The following is a 7849-nucleotide window of genomic DNA, read 5'->3' on the forward strand; positions in this document are numbered from 1 at the left end:
CGGGTTCCAGGATCTTGATGCGGGCTTTGATGATTTCTTGCTCGCCGGGGTCGGCTAGTGGTGTCTCGAACTTGTGGACGAGTTGTTTGATTTGAGTGAGCGTGTCTGCGGTGTGGGCGTGGTCGTGTAGCAGCGACGGCACGTTGTTGGGCCATGCTTGACGGACGCGTTGTTGGCGTTGTGGTGGCATTGCTTGGACGTGTGCGAGCAGTTCGGCTCGTTCGCGTTGCAACGGGTTGAGCCACGGTTTCATTGGTTTGCAGCGTCTCAACCGGCGGACGGTGTCTGCGGTTTCGCACGCTTCGACGCCGACGGTCAGGTCGACTTCGTAGATCTGGCAGATGGGGGTTTCTGCGGTGGCTGGTAGGTGAACGATGAACCCGACGGTTTGGTCTAACCGGTCAGGCATCGGGTCGTATTTGCGGTTGGGGCCTTGCCACATGCCGTCGCCTGATGCGTAGCAGTGGAGCTGCATTGAGTGTTCGAGGAGTCCGAACCGGGCGGCGTGTTTGCCGGTTTTGAGGTCGAGGACGTAGCGGGTGCCGTCTGGGCCGGTGACGAACCGGTCAGCGGTCCCGGCGATCCCGTATGTGGTGTTGATGACGGTTCGTTCGATCCATTCGGGTTCGATGATTAATCCTGCGTCGGTGATGGTTTGTTGGTAGAGGTCGACGAGGTGGCGGGTGTGGGGGTCGATGATGTGAGGTTCGAGCCCGGCGTCTACTGCTTCGGTGTAGCCGTGTATTGCTGTGCCGATGTTGGCTGCGGTGGAAGACCCTGCGGCTTCGAGAGCGTCTCGACAGATCTGATCAAGCGTTTTTTTGTCGTCGGGGTGGTCCGGGTTTTGGACCGACCCTGCGAGTTGGAGCAGATCCGGTCGAGTTGTTAACCCGACGGCGACTTGGCGTTGCTGCCACAACCCCAGCGCGTACGTGTCTGAGATCGTTTTGGTGAACGTCGTTACGCGGGTCCATGATCGGGGTTTGCCCATTGGGTGTTTAGGGTGGGAGAGGACGTAGCGGCCTAGACGGTCTCTGAGTATTTCGGGGCGGTCTAGTTGGGGTGGCGTGCTGAATGCGTTTAGCTGGGTGACGGTCACGGCAGAACCACCGTTTCCAGGGTTTTGTGGACGTGGGTTTCGACTTGTTGATACGTCCACGCCGGGTTTTCAAGCCGTGTCACTGTGACCAGATCTTGATGAGTGAATTCGTGGGGGTTGCCTGAACCGGGCCGGGGGTTAACCGGCTTCAAGAGGTCTTTGCGGATCATCCGGTGCGCTGTCACCGCAGGGCTGTTACCCATGGTTTTGGGCGCTGCGTGCACCAGATGCTTCAACCCGATGACGGTCATGGCAGCCCCACTTTGAGCAGTGCCTGCACGTGGGTTTTAGGCATTTGGGGGTGGGGTTGGCCGGTGAGGTGCAGGCCGATTTGGTGGAGCCATAGGGCATCGGCTTGGTTGTCGTCGAAGTCGTTGAATCCGAGCCGTTCACGCGCCGCGACCAGCACCTGAACTTTTGAGGCGTTGCCTCGCCCGGTCGCATACTTTTTCAACGTGGTTGGCGGTATTTCAACGACCCGGTGACCGGCTTCGTGCAAAGCGACACGGATCACCCACCAAAGGCCATGTATCTGGTCCAGCCTTGAGGATTTCGACGCGAAAGATGGTGCTTCGATCACGACCAGATCAGCGTCAACGCAGATGTTGATGGTCTGGTCACGCAGGTGGATCATGCGTTGGGGGCCTGCGAGTTGCCCTGGTTTGATAGTGCCGATTTCGTCGTCACGTGCGTAGCCGGTGGCTGTGAGCGACACGTCTAACCCAACAATCCGGGTCATAGTCTGGTTTTCCTTGCTTTGGTTGAGTAGTGGGTTTCAAGTGTTGGGGGCTGGTTTTGGTGTTTGGTTGAGCACACCAGCCGCAGTCATCTTTGCTGTCTTCGCTTGCGTCGGTTGTGAAGGAACTGTCCACGGTCGTTGCTGATTGACCCGTCGTTTTGAACCCATAGCTGGTCTGATGGGTGCGTGGAGTGCCACTCCCATGTCAGGTCGTCGTGGGGGCGTTGCGCAGGGTCGGCGTGAAGCTCGCGGGTCATGATTTGACGTTGCCGCTGCTGTAGTCGGTTCCCGCTGAACATTCCTGGCATTCCCGCACGGCACGGTGCATGCTCATGGTTCGCCTCCGAAGTCAGCTAGGAAGTAGGTCCACCCGTCCTGATCGGGTTCAGATCTGAGCACATCGGCGTCTGACAATGCCCAAACCGTTGATGTAATTGGCGGCAGCCTTGGGTCTACAAGCGACCCATCTTCAAAGAAGTTGGTTAGCAAAGACGAAACGTTGAGTGCATGTCCAAAGGACTTGAACAGGGCTCCGAAGTGACGTGTGCTGATCGGTTTCCAAGCTCCTAACTCGGTGCCTGTCGTATCGCACACGTCGCAATCAGGGTTGCCTGCCCTAAGGCTGTCTCCCTGACATTCGCGGCATAGCCGTTCCGGCCTTAGAGCGCTCATGTGGTCTTGGCAGTTTTGGTTGGCCATGACTTCACGACCCGACGGTCAGCACGGGCGTCTTCGTGGGTCAGGTCGGCGTCCACGACGCTGTCCTCATCGCAGAAACGGGTGCTTCTGATGTCGTGGATCAGGTTCGTGTCACGCGCTAACGCCTCTAGCCCGTCACGCACCCGGCGGTCGTTGAGCCACCACAACACGCCGCCAACAGTGATGGTCACCAGCAACGGCATAGTCAGCAATACCACAACCAAAATCATGCGAACATCACCCCTAGGGCGATGAACGACAACACGCCGAACATGACTGAGTTGGCGTCACGGGCCCACCTGGCGGTGGTCACGCGGTCTTCTAATTGTTCGATCTCGTTGAACAGGTCCGACCGGAAGGCACCGGTTTTGCGGGCGTGTGCTTCAGCAAGTCTGTGTTCAGCGGTTTCGACTTTGTGGATCAAAAGCACCATGACCGATCCGCAGCCGATTATCAGCATGTTTAAGAAGATCACGACCCACCCCCGCGTTTGAGATGTGAATACGGGCAGTCGTTGGTCTTCAGCGAGCGCTTTCAACATGCGAGCGCAATTCGCTGCGGTAACAGCGTCTGCGGGTTGAGCAGCAGGTCGTTAGCTATCTGGTCGAGGCTGTCCGCGCGCTGATGGTCTGTTAGCAGGCGGTGTTGACGTGCGATCATGATCCGTGTACCTCGTCAAACGACGGCAGGTCGATGCCGAGCTGCTTGTAAAGCCACGTGGTCGGTATCCGGTTACCTTTCGCTCTGATTACCCCTTCACGTGAAGCGAACGTCGGGATGTCTCCTCGGCGGCACGAATCGGTGATCGACTGAGGGCTGCAACCCACAGCTTCAGCTACCTCGGTCACGGACATGGTTGGCTGGTGGATCGGGTTAGGCAACATTGTGCTGTGCCTCCGCTTCGCTCATCGTCGCGTGGGTCACGCCTATCGCTTTGCTTAGTTGGTCAGGGTGCGGCAGGCGTGCGCCGCTCAGGTTCGAGAAGCTCAGGTTTGAGCGGCTCAGGTTTGAGCCGCTCAGGTCCGAGTAGCGCAGGTTTGAGCCGCTCAGGTTCGAGCCGCGCAGGTCCGAGCAGCTCAGGTCCGAGTAGCGCAGGTCCGAGCAGCTCAGGTTCGAGCCGCGCAGGTCCGAGAAGCTCAGGTCCGAGCAGCTCAGGTCCGAGTAGCTCAGGTTCGAGTAGCTCAGGTTCGAGTAGCTCAGGTCCGAGTCGCTCAGGTTCGAGCAGCTCAGGTGCGAGCCGCTCAGGTCCGAGTAGCTCAGGTTTGAGCGGCTCAGGTTCGAATCCCTCTTAACAGATTTAAGTGCCGCTATGAACCCGTCGACCGTTCTCCCAGCATTGACCACAACCAGTACCGCGTACGGCGTCAAATGGGTTGTGTTAATCAACAACGGCCCCGCTTCAGTAACCAACCGCTCAAGATCATCATGATTCATCGGATTGTCGTTGACTTTGTGCAGGTGCCGGTACAACACCGGGTGGACACAAGACGGGGCTTGTGACCATTTACCGTCGATCGCTTTGCTGATCACGTCTGCTGCGCACGGCGACACGCCAGACGAATCATGCCCACGAGACAGTTCCCGAGTTTCGAGCAGCTCGCGAATCTTGTCCGCAGGCCATTCGACTTGGGGTGGCGGATCGGCCATAGCTGTATTAGCTTCGCTCATTGTCTGTTTCTCCTTGCTTTGGTTGAGTAGTGGGTTTCAGACGTTTGGGCTGGTGTTCTTATTGGTTGAGCGCACCGGCCTTTGGGGTGGTGTCGTTTGTTTCCTTTGCTTGGTTACCGGCACCACCCCACACGGGGACCGTTGAAACCTTGTCCGGCGCTCACCCGGCCACGAATCAAGCGGCTTACAGACCATCTGATGGTCACGCATGCTGCGCCTCTGCTTGTGCCATCATCTCTGGCGACACGAACAGTGCTCTGCCCAGTTGGTCAGGGTGCGGTAGCCGGGTGTGGCTATTGAACGTTACGTCTCTGAAATACGCGCCTTCGGTTTTGGCGCCGCGCAGGTTGGCGCCGGTGAAATCAGCGTTGGAGGCGTTCACTCCCGGACATGTCCGTTCTTTCAAACCTGGCGCGGTGAGCGATCACGTAGCTCAAATTCGAGAGTCTCAATCTGGCATAGTGAAGGTCAACGTCGGCGAACAACGCTCCGTGAAATCAGCTTCTTCGGCTAGAACGCAGCGCATATCCGCTTCACGAAAGTTCGCGTTAAAGGCTTTGACACGCGACAGTTTCGCTTCGTCAAGAACCGCGCCTATAGCACTAACCCTGGCCAGGCAGGCCCCGATCAAATCAAACCAGTGACCCTCCACGTGATCCAAAACCGCGCCCGTGAAATCAGCGCCTTGAGCCTTAACCGATTTCAGGTTCCTGCCGCTCAGATCCATACCGGTCAGATCCATGCCGCCGAGATCCATGCCGGTCAGGTCTTTGAAAGGCATGGCTGTCAGGTGACCGGATTCCAAATGTGCATCAACCCATTCACGGTGTATCCGCTCAAGCGCAGCGGTGATCCACTCGCGTGACACCTGTTCACCCATGCTGCGCCTCTGCTTGGGTGTATTGGTCGATCGCCTCCGCCACGGTCGCTCCTTGCTCTAACCACGGCCGTAACTGGTCGATCGAATACGCCAACTGGTCACGCTTCGCAGCAGACGCATCAGCATTCGCAGATCGGATTTGAAGCTGCGATTCCAGATGCTCTAAACTGACGGAGATGTAACGCAACTGGTCAGCGTCCTCGGGGGCTGGTGTCGCTGGGACACTCATGATGTTTCCTCGTCCATGAACCCGGGGTCTGGGATTGGTTTGGGTGCGTAAACGATCGCTCTGAGGTCTTCGAGGTCGAGCAGTTCAGCGATAGCTCTAACGTTTTTGCGGGTTGCTTCTCGGGTTCCGCGTTCCCAGTTAGACCATGTTGGTTGCGACACGCCGATCGCTTCGGCGGCTTTGGTGATTGTCATGCCCGGGATTTTGAGTCGGATTGCTCTCAGGCACGGCCCGTTGATCTGCATAGCCAGAAATATAACTACTTCTAACTGTAAGAGTCAATCCCTAAATTAAGTCTAGCTATAGAAATTGATCCACAAATTGAGCGTTTAGGCCCATTTTTCAACCAACTGGATTGTCAAAAAAGCCCATATCTATAGCCAAATAAGTGTGATATTTATTTAGTTATGACACGAGACAGGGACCCCAAGGCTATGGATCTCGCTGAATTTGCACTAGCCCGTAGATCCGAATTGCAACTCACCCAAGGCCAGTTGGCACGGGACAGTGACGTGAGCGTGCAGACGATTTACAACATTGAGAAAGCCAAGCAATGGCCTCTTCGTGACCAGACAAAGCGTGGTCTTGAGCGTGGTTTAAGTTGGGCGCCGGGATCAGTCGACCGCATAGAACAAGGCGAACAGCCGGAACCGACGCTAGACCACTTCTTCAAACCGGATCCAGAACCTATCGAAGACCAGCCAGTCGATCTAGGCAAACTAGTCAACGAAATCAGCGACCTAAATAGCAAACTGGTTGAGATCGAAACCGGGCTAGTCCAGATCATAAACAGCGACCTGAGTGATACGGACCGGGCCGTTGTGATTCTGAAGGTTCGTGACCTGTCGGAGCGTTTCGATCAGTTCAAGACATTGATGGTTGGTGACCTTCAGCAAAGCCACATGCTGATCAACGATTGATTGAGTCTCGCCCTTATTCATAGTGTCCGAACCTAAATGCAGCATGTGACACCACTTGCCAATCGCGGATCGGGCGGGGCACACTGGCGGTTATGAAAACAACGGCGGCTTTATCCATCACCTTGGCGCTTCTGGCCGGTGCCTGCGGCAGTTCTAGCAGCCTTCCGGGAGGACTTGATCGCACCACCTCGTGCGAGCGTGACCCTGGCCAAACCACCAACGAGGTCATGGAGTTCTTCGAGCAAGGCGCGTGCACCGACCCCACCGGGGAACGCATCATCGTTGTGTCGTTGGGTTACACCTGCGACGACGGCCGCGAGTGGTTCACTAACGACTACGGCTACGGCGTCCAAGACGGTGAATGGACTATCGGGCAGCTGCCCGAGAGCGCCGTCTTCGATAACTCGGTGTGCGGTGAATCTGCGGTTGCGTTCAACCATCAAGCTACGCAGCCGTGCGAAGGTCAAACCGGACCGACCGATCAAGTCGCCGATTTCTACACCAACTCGCTATGCGTAGGTACCGACGGCGACCCAACCCTCGCTCTGGTCGGGATCTGGGGCTGCACCGATGGAACCGAGCTAGTCTCCAACGATTACGGCTACGGTTTCGATGGTCAAGAATGGACCCCAACAACCGACCCCAACGACACGCCTCTGTTCAGTCTCTGTCTCGAATAGAAACCCCGCTACTTGACACACGGTTGACACACCAGCACCGTGAAGCACCCTAAAACACCGGTCACACCGTGACACAAAACCACGTAAACACGCGGAACACGACACACCGGAACCCGTTTTTGCTGACTGTTAATCGAATGGCCGTGGGTTCGAGCCCCACCCCCGGAGCTAAACAGACGTTGCCTGCATGATCTGGCCGGGTCCAAAACGGCGACTGGTTAGCGAAATCGGTGCGACCAGTTCTGCACGGTAGGGTCCCCGGCGGGCCCGTAGCTCAGTGGTTAGAGCAGGCGACTCATAATCGCTCGGTCGTGGGTTCGATTCCCACCGGGCCCACCGCACGATCATGCCTGCCGGGCGGGCCTGCACAGCGCCTACAGGCGGGGGCCCAGATCAACGCCAGCGAACGTTGATGCCGGCCGCGGTCACCTTCGCCGGGTCAAAACGCAGCCCCAGCGCGGGGATATCTTCGGCATCAACCTTTAGCGTCTTCGGTGATCTGGTCGATGTTGATGCCTTACCAACGTTGACAAGATCGGGTTACCAGACCCACGATCTTCAACGGTGAGCTCGGCTCGATCTACGGCGAGCCGTAGCAGCGAGTGGTCTTCGGCTTCATGAGCGAGGCCTTCCGGACATCGGTGACGCGGAAGCAACCCCGACACCGCTGCCCTGTTCAACCTGCAGCCCCATGGTGCCTTTGCCGACCGTAACCCCGCGGCGGACACCGCTCGGGGTCGGGGCGAAGGCATCTGGGAGGGGTCCTATAGCTAGCGAGTCGAGATGCGCAGCCGGATCGCCCGAGTCCGCCAACCCCAGACCTCAATTCGCTGAACGAGGGTGGTCGGTTTTAGCGATGCCGTCAGGACGGCGGCAAGCTGACTTTCGGCGGAGGCGATTGCTATTGCGCGACGTCTGCTTATTTTGGACTCGGC

The 7849-nt window shown here is 57.4% G+C and overlaps 1 non-coding gene across 1 annotated transcript; it reads left to right on the forward strand.

Annotated features, from left to right (window-relative positions):
- Positions 1 to 7177: 7177 nt before the first annotated feature.
- trnam-cau (transfer RNA methionine (anticodon CAU)) lies at positions 7178 to 7250 on the forward strand. Its single transcript has one exon. It is a non-coding gene; the product is annotated as a tRNA-Met (tRNA).
- The last annotated feature ends 599 nt before the right edge of the window (positions 7251 to 7849 follow it).

This window comes from Syngnathus floridae, unplaced genomic scaffold, assembly GCF_059516105.1.
Source record: "Syngnathus floridae isolate MCC-2025c unplaced genomic scaffold, RoL_Sflo_1.0 HiC_scaffold_302, whole genome shotgun sequence".
Classification (NCBI taxonomy): domain Eukaryota; kingdom Metazoa; phylum Chordata; class Actinopteri; order Syngnathiformes; family Syngnathidae; genus Syngnathus; species Syngnathus floridae.